General features: G+C 64.9%; 1 long non-coding RNA gene across 1 annotated transcript; it reads right to left on the minus strand.

Moving 5' to 3' along the window:
• Window positions 1–473: 473 nt before the first annotated feature.
• LOC138845448 (uncharacterized) lies at window positions 474–2587 on the minus strand. The gene is made up of 3 exons (XR_011382708.1): window positions 2069–2587; window positions 1799–1950; window positions 474–1095 (listed from the first exon to the last, which is right to left on the minus strand). It is a non-coding gene; the product is annotated as an uncharacterized lncRNA (long non-coding RNA).
• Between the last annotated feature and the right edge of the window lie 16769 nt (window positions 2588–19356).

Raw genomic sequence — 19356 nt, forward strand, 5'->3', positions numbered from 1 at the left:
CCCTGTCTCTCCTCCTCGCTTTGTAACTCGTTCAAAGAAATAAATATGTATAAACATCTTTTCTAAAAAGGGATGGCTTCCATATAAAGTGCTTCCTTTTGATCCTCTGTCCGAGTGTCTGTCTTACTGCGGTTTCTGGTATTTACCCAGAATGCACTACAGGCGGGCGCAACCTGGCTGTGGCAGAGGAGCCACCCCCTCCCCCACCCCACCCCGCTACAGGGTCCCGAGGGACTCAGCGAGGCAGCCGCTGGCCTCGGGAAGACCCAATCCCTGCGCGTGTGCTGGTGGCTTCGGCTGCAGCCTGGAATCAGGCCTCGGAGGCAGGGCAGCGGGGTGGGGGGTGGGGATGGGGGAGGGGGGCAGGGCCAGCAGGGAGCCCCTGGCTGGGGCGGTGGTGGCCTTGTGTCTGCGCCCGAAGCCTTGAAAGGCCGCCTGTTTTCGACGACCACTGATGGTGTGATGGCTCAACTCCTGAGAAAGCAACGTGGTGTCATCGGTGAACAGACCTGGTTCGGCAGGGCCGCGAGGTGGCTATGGCTGTAGCTCCGGACGAGTCGGCGCCTCTGCCCACAGACCCGCAGGCCCTGCTGCTGCCGCCCAGCCGTGCGGGTGCCCCGGGCTGCCTATGGACGTGGGAGGTGGGGGCGTGGCCTGACTCTCAGTTCCTGGAGATCCTGGGGTGACCGCGCCAAGGGTTTGGAGCCTGGGAGATAGGACGAGGGTTCGGAGGGCCGCTCCGCTCTCTCGGGTGCTCCCCTTAGGCGGCACAAGTGGCCGTAGGTTCCTGCCCTCCTCTGGCTCCACCCCAGGCAGGGGCTCGCCCTGCTGCTGGGCTGCGGACCCCCAGGCTCGTGCCAGCGGGCTGAGCGGCCCCCGGGAGGAGGCGGCTGGGGTGCCCCCGTGGGAGTGAGGCGGACCTGCCAGCTCAGGGCGCGCCCAGCGCCACAGCCTTCCTCCCTCCTCCTCCTTGCCTCCCCCTCCTCTTCCTCCCCTCCTCCTCAGTACTTGGGGGAGGGGCTACATCGGGAACCGCTCCATTTATTCGCCTTTATCCTTTCATTCATGTCCACAGGCGTGTTCAACACAAATCAGCTGTGTAACATGAGAAGGTGCTGTGGGTCAAAACACACGCATCCACACACTCACACACACACTTACACACACCCGCACGCTCACACACACACTCTTACATACCTCCTCACACATACACCCACACGCACCCACACACTCACACACACCTGCACGCACACACTTACACACACTCGCTCACACACACACTTACATACCTTCTCACACATACACCCACATGCACCCACACACTCACACTTACACTCACACGCTCACACACACACTCTTACATACCTTCTCACACATACACCCACATGCACCCACACACTCACGCTTACACTCACACGCTCACACACACACTTACACACACTCGCACGCTCACACACACTCACACATGCTCACACACTCGCATGCTCACACACACTCTTACATATCTTCTCACACACACACCCACACACTCAAACTCACACTCACACACATGATCACACACCCACACCCACATGCACACCCACACACGCATGCTCATACACTCCTACACACATGCATGCTCGGACTCACATGCACTCACACGATCGCACACTTGCACACATACATATGCAGTCACATGCTCACACACTCATACTCACACTGATACACACACACTTACATTCTCACACACACGCATGCTCACCTCACACACGTGTCCACGTACACGCGTGCTCACACACTTGCACTCTCTCACACACACCCGCAGTTGCACGTGGGGGCTGGGGTTCAGGTGGAGCAGGAGGCGTCGGGCCGCATCCCGCGGCTTCAGAGCTGCTCCTTCTGTGGTTGCCGTGCGGGGTCCTCGGGGCGGAGACGGGCTTCGGTTCTCGGTCCTGCCGGCCGCGTGTGGCCCTGGAATGTGTGAGCGTCAGTGTGGGACCGGGGAGCCAAGACGGCCGGGGCGTCCATTGCTCCAAAGGCTGTGTGCCTCGAGGCGGACGCGAGGGACTTCCTGCAGAATCGGGCCCACCTCTGCGCTGAGGCCCGAGTTCTGTCCGACAGCAGAGAGCTCACGGAACCCCGAGGCCTGGAGCCCATGGACGGCGATTCCGGCCCCAGCAGCACGGGGCGGGGACCACGGGGACCAGGGCCGCAGCCAGACCAGCAGGCAGCCGTGGGCCTGGGATCCAGCGGGAAGGCGGGCTGCGTCGTCCTCAGAAGTGGGCGCCCCACTGTGCGGGTGGTGCAGGTCCTGAGCGCGGTGCAGACGCCGACGGAGGCTCCTCCTCCGCTGAGCAGCCAGGTGCCTGCACGCTCAGAGGGAGCAAGCGCCGGGCGGGCGGGCACTCGGCGGGCTGCTGCCCTGTGATGCGTGACTGCGTGCACAGAGCCAGCTGGGAGCAGAGAGGGCCGTGTGCACAGAGTGGGCCGTGTGCAGAGAGTGGGCCTTGTGCACAGAGAAGGCCATGTGCACAGAATAGGCTGTGTGCAGAGAGGGCTATGTGCAGAGAGTGGGCTGTGTGCAGAGAGAGGGCCGTGCGCACAGAATAGGCTGTGTGCAGAGAGGGCCATGTGCAGAGTGGGCTGGGAGCACAGAGTGGGCCGTGTGCACAGAGTGTGCTGTGTACGCAGAGTGGGCCGTGTGCAGAGAGTGGGCCTTGTGCACAGAGAAGGCCATGTGCACAGAATAGGCTGTGTGCAGAGAGGGCTATGTGCAGAGAGTGGGCTGTGTGCAGAGAGAGGGCTGTGTGCACAGAATAGGCTGTGTGCAGAGAGGGCCATGTGCAGAGTGGGCTGGGAGCACAGAGTGGGCCGTGTGCACAGAGTGTGCTGTGTACACAGAGTGGGCTGTGTGCAGAGAGTGGGCCGTGTGCACAGAGTGGGCCGTGTGCAGAGAGTGGGCCGTGTGCACAGAGAAGGTCATGTGCACAGAATAGGCTGTGTGCAGAGAGGGCTGTGTGCACAGAGTGGGTCGTGTGCAGAGAGAGGGCTGGGAGCAGAGAGGGCCGTGTGCACAGAGTGGGCTGTGTACGCAGAGTGGGCCGTGTGCAGAGAGTGGGCCTTGTGCACAGAGAAGGCCATGTGCACAGAATAGGCTGTGTGCAGAGAGGGCTGTGTGCAGAGAGTGGGCTGTGTGCAGAGAGAGGGCTGTGTGCAGAGAGTGGGCTGTGTGCAGAGAGAGGGCCGTGTGCAGAGAGCAGAGAGAGGGCCGTGTGCAAAGAGCAGGCTGGGAGCAGAGCTGACTCCATGCTCCTGTGCTGCTCCGGGCTCAGACTGGAATCCGGGTGTGAGACAGTTTGACGCGAGGCTGCGTCCTATTTGCTGGCCCAGAGCCCGGCCCGCCTGCCCACCTCGCCTGGGCCGGCAGCCCGAGGAGACAGACTTCGTTGTCCACTCTCCGCACTGGCCCCAGTGAGGGCCCTGGCGCAGGTGCCCCCTTCCTCCCTGCCCCTGGACACTCTCCCTCCGCTGACCTTGGCCTGATTCGGTGGCCTCAGGGACTAGTGGCCACAGTGCACGCTCAGAAGCAGTGGCCACAGTGTGGGGGGCGGGGGGCGTCCCTCTGTGACCGCAGGGCCAGGAGAGAGGCTGGGGCTGGGGCTGTGTCCCACGGACGGGGCTTGTCCTCGTCCTTGTGCCTCGCTCCCTGGCTGTCCAGTGTCCACTTAGGCCAGCGCCCGGCTGAGGGACGCAGCCTGGGCCCAGGGAGCCTCTGCCGTGGGCTCCAGCTGGACGCTCCGCAGGCCTTCGTCCTCCACTTCTGTCCCAGCGGGCGCAGCCCAGGGCAGGGTGGAGGCACCGCCTCCCCGCTGCCCCCTTGGAAAGCTGGCCACGCCCCCTCCCCCGGACCTGGCGTTGCTGTGGGGCTGTAATCCTGCAGACGGATCTTTCTGGAAGACTCACAGTGAGGCCCGGCACGAGGCCCGGAGGTGGACACAGACGGCGGCTGTGGACTGCACCGGAGGAGTGGGTCCAGCGCGCGTTCTTCGGACAGAAGTGCTCCTGCCTTGCAGTGAAATATCCTTCAATAAAAGGTTTTAAAGTACATGTTGTTTTGAAAAAGAGAGAGAGAGAGAGAGAGAGAGACTTTCCACCTGCTGGTTCATTCCCCAAATGCCTGTAGCAGCTTGGTGTGAGCTAGACTGGGGTCAGGAGCTCCATCCGGGTCTCCCAGTGGGTGGCCGGAGCCCTAGCACCTGAGTCGCCCTGCTGCCTCCCGGGGTGCGTTAGCAGGGAGGGAGCTGCATCGGAGTGGAGCCGGGACTCGAACCCAGGCACTGTCCAGGGGGACGCGGGGGTGCCCAGCAGCTGCGGCCGCTCAGCCGGGAGCCGGCTGAGTGCTGTGGGCTCAGCCTTGCTGTGAGGAAGCTGGGGCCCCGTCTGCCGCCCAGGCAGCCGCCTGTGGGACCGAGACACAGCAGGGCCCCCTCTGGGTGGTGTACCTGTGGGGTGCACGAGGTGGGGCTCACATGGGCTCGGCTCCGACTGCACCCGGGAATGACAACTGGAGGATGCCCCCTGCCTGTTCTGGGGGCCTGGGCGGGGGTGGGGCCGATGGCACCACAGCCCCCTCCTTCCTGACCCTCCACAGGGCCCCTGGGACACCCGGGGGGTGGACTTGTGTCCAGGTGCAGGGTGGGGGCCTCTCCTCCCGGGGGCCCTGGGGTGGGGGTGGGAATCGAGCCTCCTCCACCAGGCTGTGTCATTGGCTTAGTTTCCATGGAAACCACCAGGTAGCTGGAAACTCGGGCCCTGCAAGTTTTCCGCTGTTTTGAAGAACCTGGCCCTCTCCCTTGCCCATCCTCAGAGAGCCGTTTCCATGGAAACCACGGAACCTGCCAGAGGGAGAGGCAGTGGGCACTGAGGAGGGAGGGAGCGAGCCCAGCCCCACGGTCCCAGGCAAAAGCGCCCCCACCCCGTGAGCCCCTTCCCCCAGGCAGGAACCCCCCCGTGAGTCCCTCCCCCAGGCTGGAGCCCCCCCATGAGTCCCTCCCCCCAGGCTGGAGCCCCCCCATGAGTCCCTCCCCCCCAGGCTGGAGCCCCCCCCGTGAGTCCCTCCCCCCAGGCAGGAGCCCCCCCACCGTGAGTCCCTCCCCCCAGGTGGGAGCCCCACAGGTGAGCCCTCTTCCCCAGGCTGCAGCCCCACAGGTGAGCCCTCCCCCCAGGTGGGAGCCCCACAGGTGAGCCCTCCCCCCAGGTGGGAGCCCCACAGGTGAGCCCTCCCCCCAGGTGGGAGCCCCGCCGTCACCCCACACTGAGGAGGCTGCGTCTGGTCCCCCTCCTCCCTCCTCAGCAGAGAAGGCACCAAAAGCGCTGTGGTCACTCCTCCCCTCCTCATCCTCGCTGCCACCAGTCCCCCTCAGCACCACGCAGGACAGCGGGCACAGCTGGGGTCAGCAGTGGGCAGCTGGGGGCAGTAGGGAGAGTGTTGGGGTCAGTAGAGGACAGCTGGGGCCAGTAAATGGAGAGTTGAGGTCAGTAGGGGGAGAGTTGGGGTCAGTAAAGGGACAGTTGGGGTCAGCTGGGGTCAGCAGGGGGACAGCAGGAGGCAGCTGGGGTCAGTAAAGGGACAGTTGGGGTCAGAAGGGGTCAGCAGGTGGACAGCACAGGATAGCAGATGATAGTTGGGATAGCAGGGGCAGCTGGGGTCAGCAGGGGGACAGCAGGTGACAGCTGGGACAGCAGGGGGCAGCTGAGGACAGCAGGAGGCAGCTGGGGACAGCAGGGGGGCAGCTGGGGACAGTAGGGGGACAGCACAGGACAGCAGGTGACAGCTGGGACAGCAGGGGTCATCAGGGGTCATCAGGGGGACAGTGGGTGAGAGCTGGGGTCAGCAGGGGGGCAGCGGGGGACAGTACAGGAAGAGTTGGGGTCAGCAAAGGGTCAGCAGGGGGACAGCACAGGACAGCAGGTGATAGCTGGGACAGCAGGGGACAGAAGGGGACACTAGGCTGTGCAGGGACTGTGCACCCCCATTGCCAGGGAATATCCCAGTGCTGTCAAGCATCTGTCCGCATTTTTACATAAAGACCCTGAAGTACCAGAGCCCCGGTGTGCAGGCGTGGGGGGCTCCCTCTGCAGGTGCAGGCCGTCCCTCCATGGTCAGAGACCCTGCTCTCTTCAGGGGACCTCCAAATGCCTCAAGTGACGTCCAGGGTGCACGGCTGTCCTGCAGGGCAGCCTGAATCACTCATGGGATCGCAGGAAGGCCCATCGCTCTCAGAGCTCCACCCCAGGGGTGTCCTTTCCTGCCCCCCCCGCTGTGATCCTGGGGCTCCCATCTCCCCTGCCCCTGGCCCCAGCTCCCCTCTACCCCCCCGCCCCCTGCCCCCTGCCCCCAGCTCCTCTGCCCCCAGCTCGCCTGCCCCTGCCCCTGCCCCCAGCTCCCCATCCCCTCTGCTGGTCTCCCACCCTGGCTTCTGCTTTGTTGCTCTCCATGCCCGCCCCCCCCCCCCGCCAAGCCTGGACACCCGGGGGCCAGGACATCTCTTCAGGGTGACCGTGGGCTCCTCCCCCTGGGTCTCCCCTGGACCTGGCTCCCACTGGTTTCCCTCACAAGTGGGAACCACACAGGTGCGAGACTGACATCTGCCCCCTTGCGCCTCCCCTGCGTCAAACCCTAACTCTGTGTCCTCGGCCATGGCTGCCCACTCCCCCAGGCCTGGGCCATCCGTCACTGCCACAGAAGCCCCCCAGCTTTGCTCCCAGGAGTAAGCGCAGCCCCCCACTGACCCCCCCGTGTTGTCACCCTCAGGTGCACCTGACCCACGTAGAATGTGTAGAGCAGGACGTGCTCACACACGGCCACTGATTGGCGGGAAGATGGTATTTTGTGACCAGTGGTGGGCAGCTGAACTTGAGCAACCGCCAAGGGGCCTGGAGGGTGCGCTCGGCTCGCTGTCCGCTCACCCCAGGCTCCATGATGGCCCTGCCACACAGAGGACCCCTCGGTGGCTTCGTGGCTGTCCCAGCCTCTGTGGCGTCTGCCTGTCTGTTGAAGGGTGTTTGGAAACCACGCTGTCACAGTCGGTCACTCGCTGGGATTTTGTTCCGGGTCAGTGTTCTGGTAGAATTCAGTCTGATCCAGCTTTACGTAGCTGCTGCGACTGGTCACCCATGCCTGGCGGCTCAGGACGACGGGAGCCTGTGGCTCTGTGGCCACAGCCCGGGGCAGCCGTGTCCCTCACGGGCTCCACCTTTCCTGGGGCCTGGGGGGCCTGTAAATGTTCACAGCCAGATTCCTCCCCTGCATCTCTGTCTCTGACCTCAGCTTCCCCGGTCCTTGGCCCTGACCCTGCTGCTCCCGGCTATGGGACCTCGTGGTCAGCCAGGCTGCCCCTGCTCGGGCCCCTCCCGCCGCTGTGGGCCCTGCACGCCGCTGTCCTGTCTTGTGCCTGTCTCAGCAGAGTCCAGGTCTTCTGCCACCCTCACGAGCGGCCTGAGCCACCACGGGGGACGCTCTCGCTCCACAGTGCCCTGGGCGCGCTGATGGGTCCTCGTGGGTCTCCCTCACTTCCCTGCTGCCCCACCACTGGGCCGAGAACTCACAGCCGTCGGAGCTCCTCCCATGCAGGAAGCAGCGCCTGCCCCGTGGACATTCCGTGGACATTCCGTGGACATTCCGTGTGTGGCCTGGGCTCACAGGCAGCCCACAGTGGTGGCAACGGGTGCCTGGGGCTTTGTCTGGGTGCCCAGGGTGGCCCTTGGGGCCTCACCCCGTGTTTCCGCCCAGCACAAAGGCTGGCGGCTCACGCGCCACAGAGCCAGCCGGGGCCTGGGATCTCAGCTGGGGACACGGCCGGGGGCAAACGCGGGCATCACCCCGGGCTCCCTTGCAGGCCCCCTACTCCCTGCAGCTCCGGGACCCTACAGATGAGGATGTTCAGGGCGAATTGTGTCCCCCATCCCAACCCTCAGCTGTGCCAGGTGCACCTGCCACGAGGGGGCGCAAGTGTCCACTGCAGCTGCTCTGGAGACCAAGTGTGCCGAGAAAGACGTGTCTCGCCAGTGCTGGCCAAATCTACAAACCGCCGGTCGCTGACCAAAGAGACCGGCTTCTGAGCTCCCAGGGTGGAGAGGCTGGCCGGGCTCTCCTGGACTCCCACGCCCTCTCCCCACCTCTGACTGCCCCTGACCAGGACGGCCGAGCGTGTGGGCTTCCCGGCCTTTGGACGTCGGCTCTGCTGTGCCACTGGGGGCTGGGGCGGAGGCAGGAGGGCAGGAGCCGAGGGGAGTGGGCTTGCTCTTTCCCTGGGGTTTGTCTGAATTTCCGAGGACAAGGCTCTTACCAGGGGCCTCTGTGGCCCCCTCCTACCGCGCTGCCCCTGCAGCCCCCGGCCGTGCCCAGCGGCTGCTGCTCCAAACCCAGCACCGACTCCTCCCGTCGCCCTGAGTTTGCCTTCCAGGTCTGGCTGCTGGAAGTCGCCCCTTAATCTCACCACGCGTTCGCTGGGCTTCCCGGCTCTCTGACCTGGCAGCCCTGGGCCGGGTGCTGCAGGTGCCGAGAAGGCTCTGTGTTCCCGCTGCTGCCAGCAGCTGCCCGAGGCTCCGCAGCAGGCCTTGTGCGGTACCGAAACACTGGGCTGTGTGGGACTCGTCTCAGGCGCTCACAGGGGCCTCAGGGCTGTCACTGCCCCCACTTTATGCTTGTGGGGTGGGCTCTGGACGGCTCAGGGTCTCCCAAGTACGTGCTTCTGCACCTCGTGGTTTCTCAGCCCCCCACGGCAGGTGCTCCTGTGCCCAGGAGGATGTCGTGGGAGACCCGAGACTGCCAGCCGCTAGGAGGAAATGGGGGGAGCGCCGGCTGACACTGGCCCGGGCAATGATCCGTTCTTTTTTTATGAACTCAAAGGCACAGGCAACAGAAGCGAAAGTGACTGATGGTTTGGCGTGGCACCCGAGAGCTGTGCACTGCCGAGGAGGCCGCCACGGAGGGGGCACGCGCGTGCAGCCACGCGGGCGGCGGGGTGAGCGTGCAGACGTGTCGGGAGCTCACACAGCTCAGCAGCCAGAGCGCCTTGATTAGAAGACGGGCGAGACTCGCACAGGCGCGGCGTAGACAGCCGGCAGGCAGATGAAACCCGGCTCAGAACCGCCGCTCATCAGAGGAATGCAAAGTCAGACCACAGAGCCTTCCCCGCACACCTGTTAGCGCGGCCAATATCAAAGAGATGAAGGACGCCAAGTGGGGCAGGGAGCGGAGGAGAGGAAAGCGCACTAATTGGGACAGCGTCCTAGAAGCCGAGTCCAGGCTCCCGGGAACGCTGAAGCCAGAGCGACCGTCCGACCTGGCCCCGCCCCCGGGCACACGGCCGGGGCAGGGGGTCCCTGTACCCCGTGTGTGTTGTGGCCTTATTCACAGCGGCCTGAGCACGGAGCCAGCAGGTAAATGGGTAAGGGGTGGTGGCGTAGCCAGCAGCGGAGACCTGCTCTCTGTAAGTCGGCCGTTTGTGTCTGTGCGGATGAACCACGCCCGGAAAGCAAACACGCGTGGGCTGGTTTCTGTGTGGAACCTGTGGAGCTTCTGGGAGTGACGGTGGAATGAGGATGCTGGGGAGGCGGTGGTCGGCGGAGAGCCCTTTGTCAGCTGGGAGGAACGCGTGTAACAGCCCTGCTACACGGCACGCTGGCTGCAGTGAGTGGCCGGCGCTGCAGAGGGAAAATCAGACCCCGTGATGGAAGAGGCACCGTGCCCAGGAGCCTGGAGACTCGGACTCGGCCCAGCCCAGCGAGATGTCACTCGGGAGCCTGCAGACCCGGCCCAGCGGGGCGTCATCTGCCCCCGACCGCTCTACGGGTTGCATGTGATTCCTACCAGAATCCGAGAAGAGCGTTTTGTGGCCGTCAACAGGCCCTCGCCAGGCCCAGGCCCCCGAGCTACCCAGAGCCAGGAGGGAGGACACAGCCTCGCCGACCGGGGACTCACCGTGTCGCCGTAGTCACCAGGCCCTGTGCTAACCGGAGAGAGGCACGCAGTCACCGCCACACGACCTCTGCCCGACTGAGCCCGACAGCGGGGGCACGGAGGGGCGTGCTCACTGCCCGTGACGCTCACACTGGGTGGTGTCCCCCGGCACGGGCTGTGGCTTGTGTGAGTCCACTCCGTGGTGTCCGCCGACGACTCGTCTCCCAGACCTGCCGTGGACAGAGCGTGCAGGCCAGCGGGAGACCCGCTCCACTCCGCCTGCGGGACTTGGGACGGCGGTGCAGGAGCAGGTTCAGTGCGGGGTGGACGGTGGCTTCCACAGCGGAGCTGCAAAACCTGGACACCACAGAGAGAGGAAACGAGAGAAGCCTGACCCGGATCTGGACCTTATCCCAGACGTAACTCCAAGTGGGCCCCAGCTTTGAAAGCGCAACAGAGCTCACTCAGGAAACGGAGGAAATCTCTAGGTCTCGAGCCGGCCAGGCGTTCCCAGAGTGGGCATCAGTGCGTGGGCCGAGAAGGAGGGCTGAGCCGGACCTCACGAAGGTCAGAGGCCGCTCTGGGAAGGCCCAGGGGACAGGAAGGGAGCCGGCTGCAGACCGGGTGCCCGGCGGGGGCGGCCCCGTGGGACAGGAGCCGCAGGCGTCTCAGCCGAGGCCGTGCAGTGCATCCTCTGCGGGACGGAAGCCTAAAGGGGCCCGGGAGACCTCGCAGGCCCCCAGGAAGCGGCTGGAGGGACACGCGTGAGCCTCCAGATGCTGGCGAGGACGTGGGCAGCCCGGCCGCCGCACGTGGCACAGCCCTGGGGAGAGAGTGGCAGTTTCCTGGGTGAAAAAAGCAAACCCTGGGCTGGCAGTGGAGCAGCCGGTCAGGCCGTGTGGAGGCTGGCATCCCGTGCCCGCGTGCTGGTTGAGCCCCGGCTGTTCCGCCCCGAATGTGGCTCCCTGGCCGTGCGCCTGACCAGAGCAGCGACCACTCAAGGGCGGGGTCCCGGCCACCCCTGTGGGCGACCTGGGTGGAGTCCCGGCCCCTGCTTCAGCCCGGCCCAGGTCTGGTTGTTGCAGGTCTGGGGCGTGGACAGCGTGGGTGGAGGCTCTCATTCAGTGTCTGGGCTGGGGTGTGTGTGTGTGGGGGGTATATAGCTCGTGTGAGTGGTGTGTGTGGGTGTCTCTGGCACATGTGTGTTCGTGTGTTTGCCATGTTCCGTGCTGGTTGGCATGAGTCTAGAAAACCTGTCACTCTGGGGTGGATGATCATCCCTGTGGGGAGGTGGGAGTCACTCTGGGTGGACAGATCACCCCGGGGGGAGGTGCGGGTCACTCTGGGTGGACAGATCACCCCAGGGGGAGGTGCGGGTCACTCTGTGGTGGACAGATCATCCCTGGGGGGAGGTGGGAGTCACTCTGGGTGGACAGATCACCCCAGGGGGAAGTGTGGGTCACTCTGGGTGGACAGATCACCCCAGGGGGAAGTGCGGGTCACTCTGGGTGGACAGATCACCCCAGGGGGAAGTGCGGGTCACTCTGGGTGGACAGATCACCCCCGGGGGGGAGGTACAGGTCACTCTGTGGTGGATGGTCATCCCTGGGGGGAGATGGGAGTCACTCTGTGGATGGTCATTCCGGGGGGGGAGGTGCGGGTCACTCTGGGTGGACAGATCACCCCAGGGGCAGGTAGGAGTCACTCTGGGTGGACAGATCACCCCGGGGGGCAGGTGGGAGTCACTCCGGGGTGGATGGTCATCCCTGGGGGGAGGTGCGGGTCACTCTGGGTGGACAGATCACCCCGGGGGGAAGTGCGGGTCACTCTGGGTGGATAGATCACCCCGGGGGGAGGTGGGAGTCACTCTGGGTGGACAGATCACCCCAGGGGGAAGTGTGGGTCACTCTGGGTGGACAGATCACCCCAGGGGGCAGGTGGGAGTCACTCTGGGTGGACAGATCACCCCAGGGGGAAGTGCGGGTCACTCTGGGTGGACAGATCACCCCAGGGGGCAGGTGGGAGTCACTCTGGGTGGACAGATCACCCCAGGGGGAGGTGTGGGTCACTCTGGGTGGACAGATCACCCCAGGGGGAAGTGCGGGTCACTCTGGGTGGACAGATCACCCCAGGGGGAAGTGCGGGTCACTCTGGGTGGACAGATCACCCCGGGGGGAGGTGCGGGTTTGCCTGCAAATTCCTGTCGGAAGAGCTCCAGACAGCAGCACTCGCCACTGGGAAGGAGACCTCTGGATCCGCCCTCTGCCATCACGCCCAGCAGCCGCCCGTTTGCAGAGCTGTGGCTGGGGAGGTGCCACTGCCTTCCCCGCCTGCGCCTTTGCAAGGAGAGGGTGGCGGTTTATTTCCGGGGCTGGCAGCGCGTAGGGGAGGTGGGCGGTGTGCCCGAAGCTGAGCCCCTGGCATGCTTTGTGCAGTCATAGCATCCACAGCTGCAGTTCCAACCTGAGTCCTCTGGAGGGCGCACGTGAGCTCCCTGCCACAGGGGCTGGACCCAGGTGCACTTGGCCCGCCAGTCTCACTGCAGACCGGGGCCTGTGACGATGCCGGCGGCGTCACCGGGGGCTTCTCGCCACACAGGGCGCTGTGCTCGGGACGGACACGGAGTGCCATTCCTGGAGTACAGGTGGACTGACCGTGTGGTCAGGGCAGCCTGTAACTTGGGGTCACACACAAAGCCCTTGGAATCAAAGCTGAGGCTGCCTTTGTAGCCCCCATTTGTATGTCATTTGCATACAATTTGCATGTTCTTTGGACTGGGCTTTGATGTGCACCCACACTGCTGTGTGCCGCACCCCCCTTCGCTGCTCCCCAGAGAGGGCAACAGACTCAGGGCCCACACAGGCCTGGGAGGTGGCCAGGGCTCCACCTGCAGCACACACAGGTGTGTCCTCCATGCAGGCCCCCTGCACATATCGCCGCTTCTGCAGCGTGGCCCTGGGGCCCTCCCCGTCCTGTCTGCCTCCTCTGAGCCTTCCTCGTGGTCTCCCCCACCCTCGTCGTCCCTGACCTGGTCTGAGCTTCCTGCTTTATCTTCTGCCTCTGGGCCCTGCACCCAGGGAAAACCGGCTTTCCTGGGATGACTTGGTTCCTCTGCCTCCCCTCCCTGGCTGGGCTCTGGGCATGGGGGCCACAGCCCAGCATCTGTGCCTTCTTTGGGTGCTCCAAGGCCCCATAGGAAGGTTGTGACCTGGAGTCTGGGGGTCGGCCTTCCGGGGGCGGGGGGGGGGTCACGCCTCCTGCTGGTTTTCCTGCTCCCTCGCTTTCCTCTGAGAGCCCAGGCAGCTGTGGGGTGGGTGGGGGAGGGGTGTCCCTGCGAGGCTGGCTGTGCGAGGGAAACTACGTGGGCGTGTGTGAAGCCTGCCAGCCACCTGCTGCCCCCCCCAAGTCTTCCATCTCCCTGGAAATGAAATGGAACAAACTGACCAGTGTGTGCTGTGACCCCGTGACCTTGGCCCGTGGCTGTATCCAACCCGCCCCCACCCCCGGCAGTGGGTTTCTACACTTGGACTTAACACTGAGTTAAAACAATGGCTACTTCCCCTGCCCCCTGCCCGCACTGCCTAACAACTGGGCTGGGCTCGGCCGCGTGGGTCTGGGCTGGTCTTGCCTGGGTCCCGGGGCCCTGCTCCCACGCTGCAGCCCAGAGCTGGTGCACAGGAGGGCACGAACGTTTCCGGGCCTTTGGTGACCTTGGCTGGGAGTTGCCAGACTTTGCTTCTGCCGCGTTCCCTGGGGCCCCTCCTCAGGACAGCAGGTGGGCACGGGACGAGCCACCCTGGGCCGCAGACAGGAGAGGGAGGGCGGCCGGGACCTGCTCTCGCTGCTGTTCTGGGAGGACGCGATGGCTCGGGGGGCTCGAGGGACGCGGGGTGGCAGCAGAGGAAGCAAAGCTCCTATAAGGCAGCGCGGTCGCCCACGGCTGGAGAGGACGTGAGAGGAGCGACCCCCTCCCTCGCCCAGCCCCACTGCTGGACAGGACATGAGCGCAGCCACCCCACTCCTCGCCCAGCTCCGCCGCTGGGCCGCGGGCCGGTAGTGGGGCCCAGTAGTGGGGGCCCTGCCCTCGGAGGCGGAGTCAGCCGGTTGCTGATTCTGACTGGGAAGGCAGCTCTGATGTGGCAGCCCAGGGCTGGGCCTGCAGGGATGTGGCCACACGAGGGCAGCACAGGGGGCAAGTGTCGGTGCTGGTAACAGCCAGGTAGACTGACGGATCCGGCGCCCACGCCTGAGGCTCCTGGGCTACGTGGGCTCAGGCAGGTGCCAGTGAGGATGCCTCCTTGTGCTGGGAGGGACAGACGAAAGCACCCAGCTCACGCAGGAGTGGCACGCGTGCACACGCGCTTAGCCACGAGTGGACACTGTTGACCGTGCCAGGCCAGGGGCTGGGATGGGATGGGGAAACAGAGCTGCCTTTTCTGGTGTCCCCCTTGTGTTGCTGAGTGGTCTTCCTTTTGTTTTTTAAGATTTATTTATTTATTTGAGAGGCAGAGTTACAGAGAGAGAGAGAGAGAGAGAAAGAGAGGGAGGGAGGGAGGGGGAGAGAGAGAAAGGGAGGGAGAGAGAGAGAGGTCTTCCATCTGCTGGTTCACTCCCCAGATGGCTGCAATGGCTGGAGCTGGGCTGATCTGAAGCCAGGAGCCAGGAGCTTCTTCTGGGTCTCCCAGGTGAGCGCGTGGGCATGTGTGCGGCCGTGCGGCTGTGTGGCTGCGTGTGCGGCCATGTGTGAGGGCTGCCGTGACGACTGCACCCCACTCTAGGACCTGGCTGTCGGGGGGTTTGGGTGGAGCCTGATGAAGAATCAGGTGGTAAGCAGAGCAGCTGTTCAGTTAGTCGGCGTCTGCATGCTTACCCCGCCCTCTGCAAGCAGGAGTGACTGTCTCAGTTCCCACCCGAGTGCACGGACCACTGTGTCGCAGCCGTGGGGGCGCCGCCTGCTCCCTGCTCCGGCCTCTCCGTCAGGTTTGCAGCCTGCAGGGATTTCTGTGGACTGTGCAGGTCCGGGCCGGCTTCGCCCCTCCTCTGCCGCGTCCCCGTCCCTCTGTCGCCTGGCGGGAGCACCTCACCCCTAAAATCCTGCAGATCGATGGAGTGCAGAACCGACTCCCCTCCTGGCTCCTCACATCCGTCCTCCCGCGCTGCTCGAGTTGATACTGTGTTCATCAAATAAGTAACCAACGTGGCAAGGGCGGTGCTGTGCAGGAGGAAGCCGACAGTGCAGGCACTGACTGTGGGCTGGGACGAGTGGGGAGGACTCCGTGGGGAGGACTCCGTGGAAATCCATCAGGCCCGGCAGCCAGCCCAGCGCCGGCGCGCCTGTCTGGATCCTGCAGCCCTCTCTGTAGTCAGTGCCGCCGGGCAGGAGGTTGGGGGGCCGGGAGCCGGGTGGCTGGGGAGGAAACAGCGTCTCCCAGGCCGTGTCCCCTGCTGGGGGACCCGTGCTTGCCCAGGCGCTGTCTCTGCGGAGCCCCAGCGGCTGCCGTCCCCCTCCTCATTCCACGGCCCGAGTGTAGACCCCGAGCCTGCCCTCTGCCCGTGTCCGCCCCGCACTGCTGCTGACTGCCCCAGTGCTGCCTCCAGCCTCAGCCAGCGGCGGGAGCAGCCTCAGCCCCGACAGGTGCGCGGAGCCCTGCGAGCCGCCTGCCCCGGTTCCTTCTCTTGCCCATTGCTGACGCCCTGCAGATCCGTGTTCGTCGTGGGCGGGGAAAAGCAGGGCAGTGGCGTGGGCAGGACCTGCACGGGCCGGAGGTCAGCTGCAGGACGGCCGCTTCCTCCTGAGGTTCAGCAGCTACGGGATCTGAAGGCTGCGAGGGGGCCCCGAGGGGGCTGGCGCAGAGCAGGGCCCTGGCCAGCGAGGTGACAGCTGTGCAGTGGGTGCCGGGCGGGCTCGGCTTTGCCACGGGTCGCCGGGATGTGCCGGGTGTGTGTGTGTGTGTGTGCCCTTACTCCAAGGTAGGAGGACACGTGGGGACCTCGAGGGCTTGGACACCTTCGAATTCAGCCCCTCGGTGCAGCTGGAGGCAGAAATGGCCGCGTTCTTGGTCAGTGTGACCGTGGAGCCCACCTCCTTTTGGGGTACAGCGTTTGGAGACCCCAGTGTGGCCAGGCCCTCCTCGACCCTGGGTCAGCTCCCGCCCCTCTTTCTGCACGTGACGCCTTCAGCACTCAGGCCCCTCCCCCAGCCCCTTCTCACTCTGCCCCTTTGCCTCATTCTAAGCCCCGGGTTCAGGCAGTGAGGCTCCGCCCCCAGTGCAGTCCTGAAGGGCTTCTTGGAGAGGAGGCAGGGAGGCGGTAGGTGGTGTAAATGGAAACGTGGAACCTGGGGAGTCCCTGTTCTCTTGAGCCCCAGGCTATCAGGAGATGCACCCCTGCCGGCCTCCCCCAGGGGCCTCTGCCCCTCCTCCACCTCACCCGAGCCCACCCTGTGTGACTCAAAGCCGCCCGTCCTTGTCCCACTCAGAGGCCACCGTCCTTGTCCCACTGTCCTTGTCCCACTCAGAGGCTGTCACCGCACTCCCTGTCCCCTCAGTGATTCCTGGTGACAGCAGGTCTTGGGGCACAGGTGGCACCCTGGATTCGAATGCTTTCTCAGGCTGGGAAGAGCTGATGTTGGGGTGTTTCTGGAAGCTTCTCTCTGAAGAGGAGCGATTCCATGCTGCCAGCTGCCGGGGTCGGGGGGCTGCAGGGACAGGGAAGGTGGGCTGGGAAGAAGCAGGCGCTTCGGTGGCCAGGTGTGGGGAGACCGCCCTCCTCCCTGCCCCGCCTCCTCCTTCAGACAGGGCTGGGCCCGCAGGGCCCCCGCAGTGCTCCCTGGGCGCCCACAGGCTGCGAGCAGGGAGGCCGTGCCCTCTCCCAGGACGTGGTTCCGGAACTTGGAACTCGGTCCTGTGCTTTGCTGTGTTTCCTGCTGCGTTTCACAAGCAAGTCAGGTAATCTCCAGGCTGGGGAGCCGCCGAGTGGGCTTTGATGTTCAGCTTATCCTTAAAAACAGCTTCTTCCCGGCCTCTAGAACGTCCCAAATGGCAAAGAACACAGGCTCAAGGGCGCCCGCTCCGCCGTGCCCCCCGCCCCCGCTCATGCTCGGCGCTGGGCCGTGGCCTGCCTGGGCTCCGCCTGCCCCTCCCCCCCATCCTCGGTGCTGGACCCTGAACCTGCCTGGGCTCTGCCTGCCCCTCCTGCTCATGCTCGGTGCTGGGCCCTGGACCTGCCTGGGCTCCGCCTGCCGCCCCTGCCGACGTGGGCACCTTGGGGGCTGGGCCAGGCCTCACCTCTTGGGCCACGTCCACTGATCCAAAGCCTGGGTCCTAGTAGGAGAGTGTGTGCACGTGTGTCTGTGCATGTGTGTCTGTGTCTGTGTGTGTGTCTGTGTTTCTATGTGTGTCTGTGTGTGTGTCTGTGTCTATGTGTGTCTGTGTGTGCTTATTCTGTGTCTGTGTGTGTGTCTGTGTTTCTATGTGTGTCTGTGTGTGTAGGAGCATGTGGTAGACATGTTGGTACCTGGGGTGGGGTCTGACACTGTTAGGAGCCTGCCTGGGACACCTGTGTCCACGTCAGTGCCCGGTCTGAGTCCCTGCTCTGCCCCCGCCATGAGCACCCTGGGAGGTAGCAGTGCTGGTGGGGTGCTTGGGTCCCCGCCACCCCCGTGGTGGCCCTGGTGGAGTTTCTGGCTGTTGTGGCCATTTGGGGAGTAAATCAGAGGTTGGGAGATCTCTGTCCGTCTCCTGTATTTCCAATAAAAAAATAAATGGAAATAAATAAAAATTCAAAAACACGCAGCCTGAAGCAGCAGCTGGAAAGGACCAAACTGTTGCGCTTTGACGCACGGTGTCCCGGCTGCCCCGGCGCGTCTGGAGCGTCTGGCGCGTCTGGCGCGTCTCCCTGCACCTGCCCTCAGCACCCGAGGCCTCTGGCAGGAACACGCGAGGCTTCCCCGGAATCCTGCTGCACCTGCTCGGGAAGAATGCTGGCTACACTCCAGGCTGCTGCTGTGGCCCCGTAGGGCGGCCCCAGGCTCCTCGGTGTTGTGTGGGGCACCGCCTGTGAGGCTGTGACAGCCGACTGCGGGCCATCACCAGCCGGCCCTGCGCCGGCCGCCCCCCTGCAGGCACAGTGGGTGCAGAGCGCGGCTCCCGCTGCAGTGGCAGGTCTGTGTGATGTAGCCTGCAGAGCCCTTGCGGGTGCTCACTGGGTTTGTGCTGAGAGCGGAGGTGGGGCCCTGGAGCTGAGGCAGGAGGGCGCACGCTCCAGCCACTCCCTCCATGAGTTGCGTCACCTACCTGTCCTCCATCACCCACCCGTCCTCCATCACCCCCTGTCCCCCATCAGCCACCTGTCCTCCGTCACCCACCCGTCTCCCATCACTCACCCGTCCTCCGTCACCCACCCGTCCCCCATCACTCACCCGTCCTCCGTCACCCCCCATCCTCCATCACCCACCCGTCCTCCGTCACCCCCCGTCCTCCGTCACCCCCCATCCTCCATCACCCACCCGTCCCCCGTCACCCACCTGTCCTCCGTCACCCACCCGTCCTCCGTCACTCCCCGTCCTCCGTCACCCCCCATCCTCCATCACCCACCCGTCCTCCGTCACCCCCATCCTCCGTCACCCCCCGTCCTCCGTCACTCCCCGTCCTCCGTCACCCCCCATCCTCCATCACCCACCCGTCCTCCGTCACCCCCCATCCTCCATCACCCACCCGTCCTCCGTCACCCCCCATCCTCCGTCACCCCCCGTCCTCTGACACCCATCCGTCCCCCGTCATCCACCCGTCCCCATCACCCACCCGTCCCCCACCCCCACCCGTCCCCCGTCACCCACCCATCCCCTGTCATCCCCGTCCTCCGTCACCCCCCGTCCTCTGTCACCCACCCGTCCCCCGTCATCCATCCGTCCTCCATCACCCCCTGTCCTCCATCACCCCCCGTCCCCATCACCCACCCGTCCCCCACCCCCACCCGTCCCCCGTCATCCACCCGTCCTCCATCACCCATCACCCATGCATCTTCCTTCTGTCTTTCCTTCCATCCTCTGTCCATCTGCCCACCCCCCACCCATCCAATCATTCTCTCGTTGAGTTTTCTTCCCAATACGTACTGAGTGCCCGGCCTCGAGGCCGGAGGGGCAGGCGCTGGGCTGGAGGGGGCCCAGTTCTTCCCTCCCGCAGCTTTAGTTCTGAATGCGTGTCCAGCGCAGATCTCCTGGGGCTCTTCATCCCGGACCAGGTCGGCACTAAGAGAAGAGGCCGGGCTTGTCCCTCTCAGGGCGGCTGAGGCTGTGCCCTCTGCTTGCTGATGCCAACCTGGCAGCCACGTCTGAGGGGTGAGCCTCCTGCTCATTCCTGACCCACGCTTGGGTGGGCGAGAGCCCCACAATGGACCCTGGGTGGGCAGAGCAG

The sequence above is a fragment of the Oryctolagus cuniculus genome, chromosome 15, assembly GCF_964237555.1.
Source record: "Oryctolagus cuniculus chromosome 15, mOryCun1.1, whole genome shotgun sequence".
Classification (NCBI taxonomy): domain Eukaryota; kingdom Metazoa; phylum Chordata; class Mammalia; order Lagomorpha; family Leporidae; genus Oryctolagus; species Oryctolagus cuniculus.